At 41.8% G+C, this 16,369-nt stretch overlaps 1 protein-coding gene across 3 annotated transcripts in view; it reads right to left on the reverse strand.

The window, feature by feature from the left end:
• The window catches only part of SEMA4D (semaphorin 4D), a 113,688-nt gene that overhangs the window by 54,911 nt on the left and 42,408 nt on the right, over nt 1–16,369 (reverse strand). For all 3 annotated transcript variants that reach the window (XM_075828853.1, XM_075828851.1, XM_075828852.1), the window contains one exon: nt 2,631–2,703. The gene's annotated coding sequence lies outside the window, so the exon portion shown is untranslated. The remainder of the gene's footprint in view (nt 1–2,630; nt 2,704–16,369) is intronic.

Below are 16,369 nucleotides of genomic sequence, written 5' to 3' on the forward strand. Positions count from 1 at the left end.
CAACACCTCTTCAAACCTGGCATGCTGCCTAAAATATATTCTAATAAAAAAGAGGACTCAAAATGCACTAGGTGCTTCTTTGCTTCTAGGGCTTGTGTTTTAGTCCACGAGCGCAGTAGGGCCACATGTGGGACATTTCTAAAAACTGCAGAATCTGGACAATACATATTTAGTAGTGTTTCTCTGGTAAAACCTTCTGTGTTACAGAAAAAAAAATTAATAAAATTGAAATTCAGCAAGAAAAATGAAATTTGCAAATTTCACCTCCACTTTGCTTTAATTCTTGCGAAATGCCTGAAGGGTTAAAAAACTTTATAATTGCTGTTTTGAATACTTTGAGGGGTCTAGTTTTTAAAATGGGGTGTTTTATCAGGGTTTCTAATACATAGGCCCCACAAAGCCACTTCAGAACTCAAGAGGTACCTTAAAAAAAAGGCTTTTGAAATTTTCTTAAAAATATGAGAAATTGCTGTTCATGTTCTAAGCCTTGTAACGTCCAAGAAAAATAAAAGAATGTTCAAAAAACGATGCCAATCTAAAGTAGACATATGGGAAATGTGAACTAGTAACTATTGTGGGTGGTATAACCGTCTGTTTTACAAGCAGATGCATTTCAATTCTGAAAAATGCTATTTTTTCTAAATTTTCTCTACATTTTGCAATTTTTCACCAATAAACACTGAATATATCGACCAAATTTTACCACGAACATGAAGCCCAATGTGTCACGAGAAAACAATCTCAGAATCGCTTGGGTAGGTTTAAGCATTCCGACGTTATTACCACATAAAGTGAAATATGTCAGATTTGAAAAATGGGCTCTGAGCCTTAAGGCCCAAACTAGGCTGCGTCCTTAAGGGGTTAATTTCCTAATATAGTCTGAAAATTCCCTCCTATCCAAAGCTTTTAGAGGTCAAATTGGTTACATTGCATTCTATCTTAGTAGCTCCATGCTGGTGGCTATGAACAGAGAACTGTTTGCACTGAAGTCAATGGCTCACTTGCATGTCTTACACGAGTCTTAGTAAAGGAGATGGAATGATTTCCGCCAAACTTATTAAAAGTCACGTCTCTTAAAGGGGTTGTCCACGACCGGACAACTGATGACCTATCCACAGGATAGGTCATCAGTATATGATTGTGGGGGTCCGACACCCAGAAGCAGATGGCTCCGGTCTAGTGAATAGGAGCAGAGCTGCAGAACGGCCGCTATACAATGGTCGGAGCCACTGCTTCCGACTCCAACTACCGCATATTGTTCAAAACATCCGGCGCCCGGTGTCAGCCCTGCACCGATCATATACTGATGACCTATGCTGTGAATAGATTATCAGTTGTCCGGTTGTGGACAACCCCTTTAAGAAATTTGTTGAATTTTGAGAGGCAGTAAACAAAATTTATGCCTTCTATGAACAGGTGTAAAATCAAAGTTAGCTGAATTTACGACGTAAAAAGCCTGAAATTGGTGCAAAAACTACATCTCCCTGAAAAGAACTTTCCAAATTTGAGAGTGAAGAGAAAAGTTGCAAGTTTTTCCGCAAATTTGTCGCTCATTGCAATTTGCAGCTTTTTTGGGTCAGGTTATGCCAGTGACTAAGGCTATGACCAAGAACGCAGTTGGAACATGTAAACGTACTGGTCCTTTGTCCTTATGTGCTTGGTGGGTTTTTAATGTTTATACAATTAAGTCCTGAGATTTCTTCATGAAGTGCTGGATCATACCTTTTTTTTTTGCAACAGAGAGCTTGAACCTGATGAAACCTCCCCATTGAGCCTTTACAATGGTTATTAAGTTGATTTCACTCGCTTGTTTAAAACCTCTTTATTATAAATAAATCCAATATGTTCATTTTAGTCAAGTCTTTCGACACAAAAAGGAGCTTAGGCCCGGTTAACATCACATAGCGTGAGCATTGCCTGACATATACAGCTGTATAGGCATACTTCGCCCGTAGCGTCCAATGTTTAAAAAAAATAAAATAATAAATTTATATTTACCACGCGTATACGTTTTTTCTTTTGGGATGAATCTGTATAGAAAAAGTACATGGATACGTTTGGAGTATTTATGCCGGGAACTTTTCACTGGCGGTTTCCCTTCGATGTAGGGCTCAAACGTGATGTGGGCAGAGCCTTAGCTGTCGCATGCACTGTATGCTCCTGCCAACTGACATCTGTGCAAGGGAGGTAAGGCTCTGTTCACATCGGAGGTTTCCATCAGAACGGGACCCTGAGCAGACACAAACGGACACCAACAGAAAACAGAGTCTACTATGCTATTGCTTCCGGCAAAACGACGGGTCCGGTGCACAAAAGAGGCAAACCACGGGCACCGGCTCCGTCACCATTGAAATCAATGGTGATGGAAACGGAAACATCCAACGCAGATGTCAACAGAGCCTTACCTCCCTTGCACAGATGTGAACAGAGCCTTATATACACACACACACACACACACACACACACACACACACACTTCTTGATCTTGAAAAATGCAGATAACAGCCACTTGTTGCTAGTCCACAAAAAATATGTAGCGAAAAGGAGCACAAAGCCTTCGTAAATAAACATACATAATTATGCCAATTTTTCCTTTTAACTGGAATTTTTAAGTAAAAAAACAAACCAACCTGCTTGTTCACTTCTCATACATGTTCAATGTGATACAGAGATTTTTCAAGCTCTTAACTTATTTATCTTGACCTGCAATGTGAAAAACAAAATGTTCTGTATTTAACAAGCTTTAAAGTAAACATTAAAAGCAACATGAGGTAACATATGACAGTTTAGGGGCAGATTTGTTAACCATCTGGTAGAAGCGACATTGCTGCGTTACATGCCTTGGGGAGATGCCAAAAAAAAAAAAAAAAAACGTTGCCGGGTGCAAACGAGTCAGAGCGGAATGCATACATTGCATACCTAAAAGGCCTCTTAAATAGCCTCTGTACACAGCTTGTTATTCTTTGATGTAATCCTTTTATGGATAGAAACTATGTCAATGTGTTAAGATAATTGAACCCATTAGAATTAAAAACGAATGGTACATTGCGACAATAAAACAAAAATGGATACATATGTTTGTTGTGTTATGTCCTTCGCAAAACAACGAATTATACATGCCTAAGCAGGTCTTACAAGCTTGGATTTTTCAATGCAATTTTTCAGGAATTATATATACGATAGCATGGCGAGCGTTCACGTAGTAATTTATGTGGGGTTAAGTATGATGCGAGAAATCCATATTAATAAAAAATAAAAAAAATCAACAGGCTAAGGGACTTGTCCTTGCGCCTGCAACCTATAATATACATGTTGTCTTTGATGACGTTAGGATCCTGCACTGAAAGGCCCTGTTCACACAGTTTTTTTTTTACAGGCAGAAAATTCTGCTTGGAAAAATCAGCTCCGTTTTTTGTTTTTTTTAAGTGGTTTTACACCACAGGCGTTTTTTGCCACATATTTTGGCTGCGTTTTTTTACCCATTTCTTCCATAGGCAAGGGAAAAAAACACGAAGGTTTTTGCCATTAAATGCGTCAAAAAAATGCTGCGGATGTTCACTGTGTATTTCTTCATCTCCCATTGATTTTAATGGGATTTTTGAGGTGAAAAATGCCTCAAGATAGAGCGTATCGCTTCTTTTTCCCACGAGCATTTTTTTCCACTTGCCAATTTCGGCCATTTTTTTTCCACGGTTTTCGCTACAAAAAAGCTTGGTGTGAACAGGGCCTAACAGAGAACTGAAATAATCAGCCCCCCTTCGCAAAAACCCTAAGGCCTTATTCATACGAGTGCGCAAAAAACGCAGCGTTGCAGTTCCGTGTGTCATAAGTGTTTGGTGCGTGATTTTCACGCATATGCCATCCTTATGACACGCGGTTTTGAGGTTTAGAAAAAGAAATGAATGAGATGGTTTTATTTTTCCCTTCATTTCTTGATCTACTGTTGCGCGAATTACGCGCGACACACGGAAGTGCTTCCATGTGCTGCGTGTGATTTTTACGCACGCATTGGACTTCAATGGGTGCGTGATGCGCGAAAAACGCCCAAGTATAGGTCATGTCGTGAGTTTTACGCAGCGGACACACGCTGCGTTAAAATCACGGAATGTCTGAACGGCCCCATAGACTAACATAGGTCCGTGTGACGCGAGTGATAAGCACGTTCGTGTGAATAAGGCTTAAACCTGTGATGTCAGTAATGACATCACAGGGATTCCCTGTGCATGCTTGATAAAGGTCCCAAGGTGGGACAGAAACGTTGCATCATTATGTTGACTGAATAAACCACATTTATTTTGCTACATTGGAGTGCTGAGATATATATATAATTTTTTATTTAGAAAAAAAAACTCCCCCCAACAAAATGCACTTACACAACCTACACAAACCAATTTTAGACATTCTGCGTAACATGAATGCACATCACACATAAAATAGTTACCTCCGGCCACCAATTTTAGGCCTCATTTATACGAGCATGATTTTCGTCCGTGCGACGCACGTGCTTTTCATGTGGGTCGCATGGACCTATACAAGTCTATGGGGCTGTGCAGACAGTACGTGAGCTTTGCGCAGTTTGAGTCCGCTGCGTAAAACTCACGACATGTTCTATATTTCGCCGTTTTTTGCGCATCACGCACCCATTGAAGTCAATGGGTGCGTGAAAACCACGCATGCTGCACGGAAGCACTTCCATGCAAACTGCGTGATTCGCGCAACAGCTGTCATTCTCTGAATGTAAACAGAAAAGCACCACGTACTTTTCGGTTTACAAACATCCAAACGGAGTGTCATAATGATGGCGGCTGCACGAAAAGCACGCAGCCGCGCCTCATATGGTGAGGACATACGGAGCTGTTAAGTGCCTTTTGCGCACGCAAAACGCCACTTTTTTGCGTGCGCATAATGCTTGTGTAAATGAGGCTTTAGTCTGTTCTAATACCTTTTTGTTCCTTTACTAAAAAATGGCATTACTTCGATGATTACTTCTCATGTACGAATGCTGCGTCTAAAGCTTCGGGAGGGAGATACATATTTCAAGCGGTGTTAAAGTTTTTGTTCTTGGCACTACAGCAACGTTATTCATTCCGAAATGTAAACATATTTGATATCACTTTATGTGGGAGAATTAGGGGATTCCTTTTAGTGGTAATTTTTATTCATTAAACAACCAACCCTAAAACATACCATGAAAAAATTAGGAAAAACATTTTATTTTCTTATTGCTGACCATTTTTCCCTAATAAAGGCCTACAAAATGAATTCATATCAGCCTCAATTTTAAATAAGAAGAAAGCCCTATGTTCAGCACAGACTTTCTATTGAGCCGGTACTCCGCTACATCGGAGAAACTAAGCAGCTCAGCGCTCACACGAGCACTTCTGCGGCTTCGTTTTAGCGATTGGTGGGGGTCTCCGTGCTCGGACCCCCACCAATCAAAACTTCTGACACGTCACTATGACATGTCAGAAGTTTGTTGAACATTTAGTTACGTAGAGTAGAGATTTGGTGCTCTTACACTTTGCTACAATTTGGTTCCCGGCCTAGGGTATAGCAATTGAGGTGGGGTGGAATATGTTTTTTAGGTCTCCTCCCCAAGCATCGGACAATTGGTTTCTGGTGAAAAAGTATAAAACTGGCATAATTAAAGAGGCTCTGTCACCAGATTCTCTGATATTGCATGTGATCGGCGCTGCAATGTAGAGAACAGCAAAGTTTTTTTTTGTTTTTTTTTAAACGATCATTTTTGCCCAAGTTATGAGCTATTTTATATTTATGCAAATGAGCTTTTCAATGGACAACTGGGCGTGTTTTGTGTTTTTACCAACTGCACGTGTTTACTGGTTTTACCAACTGGACGTGTTTACTGGTTTTACCAACTGGACGTGTTTACTGGTTTTACCAACTGCACGTGTTTACTGGTTTTACCAACTGCACGTGTTTACTGGTTTTACCAACTGGACGTGTTTACTGGTTTTACCAACTGGACGTGTTTACTGGTTTTACCAACTGGACGTGTTTACTGGTTTTACCAACTGGACGTGTTTACTGGTTTTACCAACTGGACGTGTTTACTGGTTTTACCAACTGGACGTGTTTACTGGTTTTACCAACTGGACGTGTTTACTGGTTTTACCAACTGGACGTGTTTACTGGTTTTACCAACTGGACGTGTTTACTGGTTTTACCAACTGGACGTGTTTACTGGTTTTACCAACTGGACGTTGTGAATAGATGATGCTGCTGCAGATTCAACTGTACCCTCTGTCGCCTGGAGCTGATGTGTCTTCTCTCTTCCGATGTGAAGGTTGACCTGTGGGTGACCTCATCGTTCCCACCCAGCTTCTTTCACTGCAGACACACAGCGTGACGTCACCCACAGGTCCTTCAACCTTGGCGTCGGAAGAGAGAAGACACATCAGCTCCAGGCGTCAGAGGGTACAGTTGAATCTGCAGCAGCATCACCGTGTCAGGTAAGTATAGTAAACTCCCTAGAGACGAGCATATTAACCTTTTGGACGCCTGGAGCCGATGTATCTTCTTTGTCCGACGACAAGGTTGAAGGACCTGTGGGTGACGTCACGCTGTGTGTCTGCAGTGAAAGAAGCTGGGTGGGAACGATGAGAAGTGTATGATGCCGATTTGTCAGCGTCATACACTTCTATTCACAACGCCCAGTTGGTAAAAACACAATACACGCCCAGTTGGTAAAAACACAATACACGCCCAGTTGGTAAAAACACAATACACGCCCAGTTGGTAAAAACACAATACACGCCCAGTTGGTAAAAACACAATACACCCCCAGTTGGTAAAAACACCATACACGCCCAGTTGGTAAAACGAGAAAACACGCCCAGTTGTCCATTGAAAAGCTCATTTGCATAAATGTAAAATTGCTCATAACTTGGGCAAAAATGATTGTTTCAAAAAAAAAAAAAAACAAAAAAAAAAACTTTGCTGTTATCTATATTGCAGCGCCGATCACATGCAATAGGAGATAGGGGTTTGAGAATCTGGTGACAGAGCCTCTTTAAAGACAGCCTAAATTATAATGTTCGGACTCTACAGTGCTAAACTACTTATTAAAGGGAACCTGTCACTAACATTTCACCTATTGAACTTTACTTATCCCTCACTGGCCGCTGATATCAAAAGTTCATTGCCGTTATCCCCTCTCCTAAACGCCTCCTGCGACTGGAAATAACGGTCTGCAAACATTTTGCGCCTTTTATCGTAATAATCCGGTGTCCCGTTGTACACACACACCAGAAGAGGACATCAATGCACAAGCTCAGGATTTTGTGTGGTGAGGAGCTGTCAATCAGAAGTAAGGAGGCGGGGTAAACTCGGATAGACTTGAGGAATGAAGATTTGACTCTTTTCAAAACAAAGTTTTGACTTTTTTATGCTCGTTAGCATACAGTGCGGGAACACTAAAAAACTGACTACTAAAGCTACAGAGCCGACTAAGAGGACAATTATAGGTTATAAAGAAATGATTTTTCACCCACTACCACCAGGTATTGCTGGTTTAATAGGTGAAATGCTGGTGACAGGTTCCCTTTAAGTCAAAAAGTAAAAAATATACATATAAACTTTCCAGGAAACCTACATTGTGTCTGAAATGAATCCATTAAAACATCATGGACGACGACACAAAATGAGGTCACGGTAGAACAGGAATGATATTCGGTGGTGTAATGCTTTGCTCTGCAGTAATTATCGATTGGCAGAGACATTACACAGGATAAATGGATTTCTCCTAGCAACCAGGCAGCCGTGTGTAAAGGTTATATTGATTGATCCTTGTAGAGAGCATGGGATGGCTAGAACACAAATCGCAGGATATATGAGATCATGCCTTTTCCAGAAAACGTATGGGAGAACCTATGCAAAGCAAAGCTGTGAGCCCGAACTGAAATGCCTGTAAGTGACCGCTCTTGTAGGGTCACCACAGTGCTACCACTGACTTACACAATCCTCATGTGACAGAGCCTGACTTGCTATTTTCCCTGCAAAGAAAATGAAAATGCATAAACAGCATCCAATAAGTAGAACTCTTCTTATTAATCCTGTAACACATGTATGTCTCACATTAGTCAGGCAGCAGGCCGTTTAAAGGCCATGTACACCTTAGGCTTCGTTCACACCTGCGTCAGGGTTTCGTTCGTGGGTTCTGCCGGACCTTTCCGCTCCGTTGTTTTGTCGGAATCATTAGCGTAGTCGACTGCACTATTGATTCTGTCAATACAACGGAAACCTTACAGAACAGTAACAATTTGCAACAGATGCGTTACCATTAAAATCAATGGTGATGCAAACAGAAAGCTGTGGTTTCCATTTGTTTCAGTTTCGTTTCCATTCTTGGGCTCCCCTGACGGAAAGGTCCGACAGAACCCAAGAACGGAACCCCGACGCAGATGTGAACGAAGCCCAAGGTGTACATAGCCTTTCAAGAAGAAATACAGCCCAGTACCATGCTGGGGTAACAATCCACCATTCCAGCTGTATTCCACACATCGGACAGGGATATTTCTTTATTACATGATGGAGATGCTTTCTTCCCTGCCCCAGGATGGTGTGACTATGTGAGGTATTCAGTGTGAGAACCCCATTTTTTTTTTTTCTTCGAAGGGCTCACGAACACCCACGTACACATAGCCTGTCCGGGAACATAAGGAGTCCCTGTATTACGAAGCCGTAGGCTTCTAGACTAGAATACGTTCAGTAAAATGGCATCCAATTTAGCATGCCACTATTATTTTTTCTCAGATTCATAAAGAAAAAACCCCAATATGAAATTAGGGGCATATGAAGGTACAGTATGGCTCCATACAGCTCTTTGATACAACTGCATGCATGGGGCCCTAGCCTGGATTTGCACTGTTTTTTTTTCCGCAGTTGGTGCTTTTGTTAAAATAATCTGGCCATGATGGCTCAGTCAACAAATCTCCCTCTATGGGACTAAAAACTACACCAAAGGACATTTGTTACATCATTCTTCATCACTTCCATCGAGATCAGTATTTATTTTCAGGGTTTTCGTTTTAATATGGGGGTGAATTGGTGACTGACTGAAAAAAAAAACAATGATGGAAACTGGTACCAATTTGTCATTAGTTTTTCACAACAATATTCTGCAAAAAAAAAAACGGCCAACTTTACCGTTATTCTATCGGTTTTTCTGTACAGCAAAGTACAGCTGCATGGAATATGATGGCACAATATAAAGGACACTAGTAGTACTACTACTGCAAATAAAAGGAATAAGAAAAACAAAAAGCAATGACCTCTGTGGCCACAAATGCCATTTCACTATGTGCCCAGTGAAGCAGGCCGGCCACTTTGGTACGGCTCAGAGACGTCCAGCGGCTAGAATCTTTGACCCAGTGCCATTAATGTATTAATTTTCATTTACTAGACTGCCATATATAGAAATCATAGTAACAGAGAGCGAGTGAACGCGCAATACAGATAGGCTATGCAACATCTTATTCAGCCTTGCAGCGAATGTCAAATATATAGTTAATCCATAATTAGCCATGAGAATTTGATGGCTCAGTACTTGGCACAACATGATGTACCAGCAGTCAGACGTATCTGGAGGCAAGGTGAACAGACCACGCCTGAGAGCCGCACAGGATTCCAAGCACATAGGCACACACCAACAAAACAGCTCTATACAGTACTACCCAGCACAAACAAACTTTATCAAAAGCAATTGTAAAAGTTCATCAAACCGCTTACATCAACCTTACACAATGGCTGCAACTCGCAGAAGAAGTTGCGATTCTGGAGCCATAATGAAACGTCTGTTCCACTGCTCTCTAACCTCCGCACAATACAGAATATACTCAATTTAATCTAATGGTAGGTTTACCATCCCATATTGTGAACGGGTGGAGACCAGTCTATCAGCCTATACCAGCTTTGGCCAGTATTTTTCTCACCTCTAGCTCACGGTCAAATCTTAGGCCTTATTCACACAGTGCCGTTTTTGAAGCCACAACCAGGAGTGGATCGTAAAGGGCAGGGATACGGTATAGGAAAGTTCCTACAACTCTTTTTTTTCTTCCATCCACTCCTGATTGTGGCTTTAAAAACGGCATCAAAAACGTGCAGTAAAACTGCAGTGTGTGAATAAGGTCTTACAGAGCAGAGAAGTCTTAAATAATGGAGAGAGTATATTCAAGATTTATTGAGGTGGTGGTAATGGAGTATTAATTCAAATTAGAAATGGTGACAGTTCCCAGAATATTTTAAATCTATACACCTGTATTGACACGACTGAAGATTTATTACTGCACAATACAGCAATACATTAGCTGCAATTTAAAGGCAACCTGTCATGTTCAAAAGTGCAGTCCAATCTGGAATCCTACGCTTAGGCGGGCAGTCCTACTCAACGATTGACAGTCTTTCCTGTGTGTGCGCGCATGGCGCGACAGCTGTCAATCACATAGGACCGTCCACTGGACTCTTTAGCAGAAGTTTAGGTAAAAATAAATAAATATATCACACGTCATACTTAGACCTTATTCACACGAACGTGTCCGTTTTGCGCACATAAAAAACGAGTTTTTCTTGCATTGCAGTTCCGTGTTCGGTGCGCATCTGCGGTTTTTATGTGCGTATGTCATCCGTATGACACGCGTTTTTTACGTCAGCAAAAAAAACTGAAGGTGTTTTTCTGTTTATCATCATTTTATTTAGCAACTGTTGCGTGAATCACGGACAGCACGCGGATGACATCCATGTGCTGTCCGTGAATTTCACGCACCCATTGACTTAAATGAGTGCGTGATGCGCAAAAAACACACAAGTATAGGACATGCAGTGAGTTTCACGCAGCGGACACACGCTGCGTGAAAAACTCAGAATGGCCCCATTGAATTGCATAGGTCCGTGTGACGTCCGTTGCTTTAAAACCCGTAACACGGATGTGAAATACGCTCATGTGAATAAGGCCTAAGGCTTTTTCCAAAAAAAAAAAAATAAATTTATATTTTCTTAAATATTACGGTATATATTCTCAACATGACAGATTTCTTTTAAAAAGGAGCATTTATTAACCCATTCATGACCAAGGGTCATTGATGCCCGTGTCCAGGTCAAATTTTCTATTTTTTTATATGCACTTCTTTAAACGATAAGATCTTTGCAAACGCTTTGAATATCACAACTATTTTTACTTATGAGGCTTTCATTTTCTAGATTAGTTGAATTAATTCAGTGTTTCTAATTTTTATTATGAGTAGACAAAAATCACAAAAAGATTTAAAAAAAAATACTTTTTTGTAATTTTTATCTATCTATCGATCTCTGTAACAATTAGTCTTCTCTCTCCATCACCCTGGATCGCTGTGAGGGGAGAGTGAAGAGGGCTATATTCACACACGACCACGGTCAGTTTTTCATGGCTGTTTTGCATCAATGTGACTCAAAATTTGAATCCATTTCCCGGCCGTCTGACCATTTTTAACCATTTCGTGGACATTTTAAAAAAAAGGATGAATTTTATTAGGGTTTTTTTGTCCCAACCCCCTGAAAACACCACATTGCCCACATAGACAGTGCCAGTGCCCACATAGATAGTGCCCACTGTAAATAGTGCCACAGTGCCCATATAGTGCCACAGGTCTCCCTGTACATAATGCCCTAGTGCCACACAGTGCTCATGTAGATAGAGCCAGTGTCCCCTGTAGATAGTGCCAATATAATGCCACAGAACCAATGCAGATAGTGCCACTGTAGCTCCCTGTAGGAGCGGAATCCCTCTGGCCGAAAATTCCGCTCCTACTAGAAGCCCCTGATGTCTCTGTCCATATATGGACAGTCACGTCAGTGGTTAACTCTGGCAGGGGATTCCGCTTTTAGAGCGGGAATTCCGCTCCAGGAGTAGCCCCTTACGTCACTGTCCATATGTGGATAGTGACACCAGGGGATTCTCCAGTAGCGGAATCCCCGGCACAGAGCGATCTGACACCGGGGACACTGCTCCTAGAGAGAGCCGCTGACGTCATTGTCCATATATGGATAGTAACACCATGGGCTTCGTCAGGGGCTCTCTCTAAAAGCGGAATCCCTGGCCAGTGCGATCTGACACCGGGAATTCCGCTTCTCGAGTCAGTTCAGGTGGCACTATCTACAGTTGGGGGGGGGGGTGCGATGCTATCTGTAGGGGGGGGGGGTGGCACTATCTACAGCCGGGATGGAGAGAGAGCGGGGTCTCCCTCTAGGACGGGAATCCTTGGCCAGAGCAGCACTGAAGCAGCACTGCACTCATTGACGTTTATACACGTGCTAACTGCACGGGGCATCGGCAGTTAGAACGTATATAGCTGCATAGCAGTCGTGAAGGAGTTAAAGTATTTTGTGACCATTTTTTTATTTTTAATCATTTGTGAAAAAGTAAAGACCATAAAGGCCCAGTTCACACAGTGTTTTTACACTGATTTTGATGCGGAAATTGCATTGGAATCATCGCCAAAAAACGTCTGAAACGCCTCCCACTGATTTTTTTTTTCCCCGCGACGGCATTTAGCCAACCTGACCTACCATTGAGATCAATGGGATGTAGAGAGAGACTTTTTCGCTCCTTTTTTAGCCGCTGCGCTCAATGGCCGCCGCAAAAAACGCGGCAAGAAATTGCAGGCAGGTCAAAATCTGCCTCAAAATTCCTGAAGGAATTTTTCTGCCTGCAAAAACACTTACACCTTACATGTGAGCTTTGGCCCGGGAAGATTAGATACCGTAGAATCAAGTGTGGCTTTCATCAACTAGTCTAGAAGGAATGCTTTCCATGTCAATGCAAACACGTTGTGGCGAATCAGACTGAAGCCTACACTTTTAAGTGTTTTCTTCCAGCACATGTTTAGTGCTAAAAATAAACACGCCAACGAACAAAAGTTTACCATAACGGAGATAAGAAAGCTGTACATGCTGAGTTTTATGCTGTACGGCAGCTGTGTGCATGAGCCCTATACAGTACATTCGGAAAGTCTTCAGACCCTTTCACATTTTTTTTATGTTGAGGTCTTGTGCTAAAATAAAAAATCACATTTCCCCCCACCATTCTGCACTCAATACCCCACAATAACAAAGTCAATACAGAATATTATTTTTTTTGCAAACTTATTAAAAATGAAAGACTCATATGGACATAAGTATTCAGACTCTTTGCTATGACACTTGAAATTGAAATCTAGGGATTAGGGATATCACGATACCAGAATTTGGACTTCGATACCGATACTTCGTTTAGAATTGCGATTTCGATACCAATTTCGATACTTTGGCAACAGTAATAAAAAAAATTAAATTCTTTCGTTTTCTGATGTGAGGCGCATGGTGTGATGAATTGTGAATGTGCCTCACATTAATAGTAATTAATCCCATCATGTTTCTCAGTCATAATGGGTTAATGTGCGAGGTACATGATGGGGTTAATTACTATTAATGTGAGGAACATGGAGGTTAAATTCATCGCACCTAGCGCCTCACATTAATAAGTGAAAGAAAGCAGTGTTTATTTCATTTTTTTACAGCGTACACATCATAAATGATGCAAAAACATTGTTGTGCGCGCCATTACTGAATGTGTGAATATTTTATGTATTGAGACTTATTTTAATGTTTATTGTAAAAAAGGTGAATGTGTATTTTTTTAAAAATTTACCAATACTTTGTTTTTACTTTGTTCAGAAACTTTAATGTACTGACATATATCAGATATGTGCCAGTACATTAGCCTGTGGACGGATAGCACACAGGCAGTTGTTAGGACATACCTCAGTATGTCCTAACAACAAGAAATATGGTAAGACAGCCCTGGGGTCCGTCAATAGACCCTGGGCTTTCTGCCCATATATGGTATGGCCATCGATCGAGTCACAGGAATTCCCTGTGACGCGATCCAGGGGCATCCCCCCTTCTCATTTTCTCCTGAATGCTGCAGTCAGCTTTGATGGCAGCATTCAGGGGAATAGCGGCGGAGATGAGAGGTTTCTCTGATCGCCGCCGTTATAGAGCGGGGCTGCGGCTGTGTAATACAACCATTGCCCCGCTCCTGACAGGAAGTGCGTGCGCGGTCAGCATAAGGAGGTGCGGCCGGCGCGGCAGTTCAGGCACTGGAGACAGAACATGGGGGTGTTTTGTAGTGCGCCAGCCATGTCCTGTCTTCAGTGCCGCGGATCATTAGTGCAGCGCCGGCCGCATCGCATCATCCTGACCCCGCGCACTTATGTCTCAGGAGCGGGGCTGTGGCTGAAATACACAGCCGCAGCCGCACTCCCATACATTCATGTATTACTATACTGAGCTGTGCGGCTGCACAGCTCAGTATCGAAATACAGGAAATAGCGGTATCGAACCGTTTAGGGATGCAGAGTATCGAAACAGTATCGAAGTTTCGATGCACCGTGCATCCCTACTAGGGATGTAGTGAGCATTTTGACCCCATAGGGGTATCATAGATTTTATTAAAATTGGGCAGTGAAAATAAAAATGTTCTCAACAAATAAAAGGAGAAAAAGCACCCCAACATTTGTAAAGGCAATTTCTCCCGAGTACGGCAATACTTCATATGTGGTCATAAACTGCTGTTTGGGCACACAGTAGGGCTCAGAAGAGAAGGAGCGCCATTTGGCTTTTAGAGTTCAGAATTTGCTGGATTGGTTTCTGGGCGCCATGTTGCATTTGCAAAGCCCCTTTTGTATACTACACCCCTCAAGTTATTCACCTAGGAGTGTATTGAGCATGTTAACCCCCGCAGGTATTTTCTAGAAATGAGTGTACACTGTTGCAAAGTGAAAATGGCAATTTTTCCATAGATATGCCAATATGTGGTGGTGCCCAGCTTGTGCCACCATGAAAACACAGCTCTCTAATTATTATGCAGTGTTTCCTGGTTTTAGAAACACCCTACATGTGGCCCTAATCTTTTGCCTGGACATTCGACCAGGCTCAAGAGTGAATGAGTACCAAGCGAAATTGAGGCCTAATTTGGCAACTTACAAAGTATTGGTTCACAATTGCAGAGGCCTGATGTGAAATAATGAAATAAACCCCTGAGAAGTGACCTCATTTTGGAAACATTTATTAAGGGGTGTAGTGAGCATTTTCACCCCACAGGTCTTTTCCATAAATGATTACGCTGCGGATGGTGCAAAGTAAAAATTTTAATTTTTCCCTAGATATGCCATTTCAGTGGCAAATATGTCATGCCCAGCTTGTGCCACTGGAGACACACATCCCAAAAATTGTTAAAAGGGTTTTCCCGGGTATAGCGATGCTATAAATGTGGAAGTAAACATCTGTTCGGGCACACTGTAGGGCTCAGGAGGGAGGCAGTGTCATTTGGCAAAAAGAAATGAAATTTGTAAGTTTCACCTCTACATTTCTTTAATTCCTAAGAAACGCCTATGGGGTTAAAACACTTTCTGAATGCTGTTTTGGATACTTTGAGGCGGTGCAGTTTTCAAAATGGGGTGAGTTATGGGGTCTTTCTAATATATACGGCCCTCAAAGCCACTTCAGAACTGAACTGATCCCTGAAAATATGAGAAATTGCTGCTAAAGTTCTAAGCCTTGTAACGTCCTAGAAAAATAAAAGACTGTCAAAAAAACGATGAAAACAAAGTAAACATATGGGATATATGAAATAGTAACTATTTTGTGTGGTATTACGGTCTGTCTTACAAGCAGATACATTTCATTTAAAAAAAAATAAATCACATTTTCTTACAATTTTGGTGTTTTTGACACACAAATATTAAATGTATCGACCAAATTTTTTTTACTAACAAAGTACAATATATCACGAGAACAACTCAGAATCATTTGGATAGGTAAAAGCATTCCCAAGTTATTACTACATAAGGTAACATGTCAGATTTGAGAAAATTAGCTTCGTCCTCAAGGCCAAAACAGGCTCAGTCCTGAAGGGGTTAATGTGTTAAAAAAGCGGATAGCACCCGAGCGGAAAAAATTTAAGTGGGCATGAGGCCTTAGACTGGGCCGCCGTGAAAAGGCGACGGCCTAGCAAAAGGCCTCGTGCACACTTCCAACACCGTTTTCACGTCCGTTTTTTACGGATCCGTGTGCCCGCTTTAGCGGCCGTGTGCACACCGTGTTTCCGTTTCTGAACGCCGGGCATGGTACTGTCCAGGTTGCTGAAAGAGTTAATGGGCTGCACTGATCGGCGGTAACTCTTTCAGCACCCTGGACAGTACCATGCTCGGCGCTCGGAAAATAAAATTTTAATGAAATAACAAAAATAAAAAATAAGTTCATACTTGTCATCCCTGGAGACCGGACAGGAGGAAAGCATTTCATCCCATGTCACCGCTGCAGCCAATCACAGGCT

This window comes from Rhinoderma darwinii, chromosome 1 (genome assembly GCF_050947455.1).
Source record: "Rhinoderma darwinii isolate aRhiDar2 chromosome 1, aRhiDar2.hap1, whole genome shotgun sequence".
In the NCBI taxonomy this organism is placed as follows: domain Eukaryota; kingdom Metazoa; phylum Chordata; class Amphibia; order Anura; family Rhinodermatidae; genus Rhinoderma; species Rhinoderma darwinii.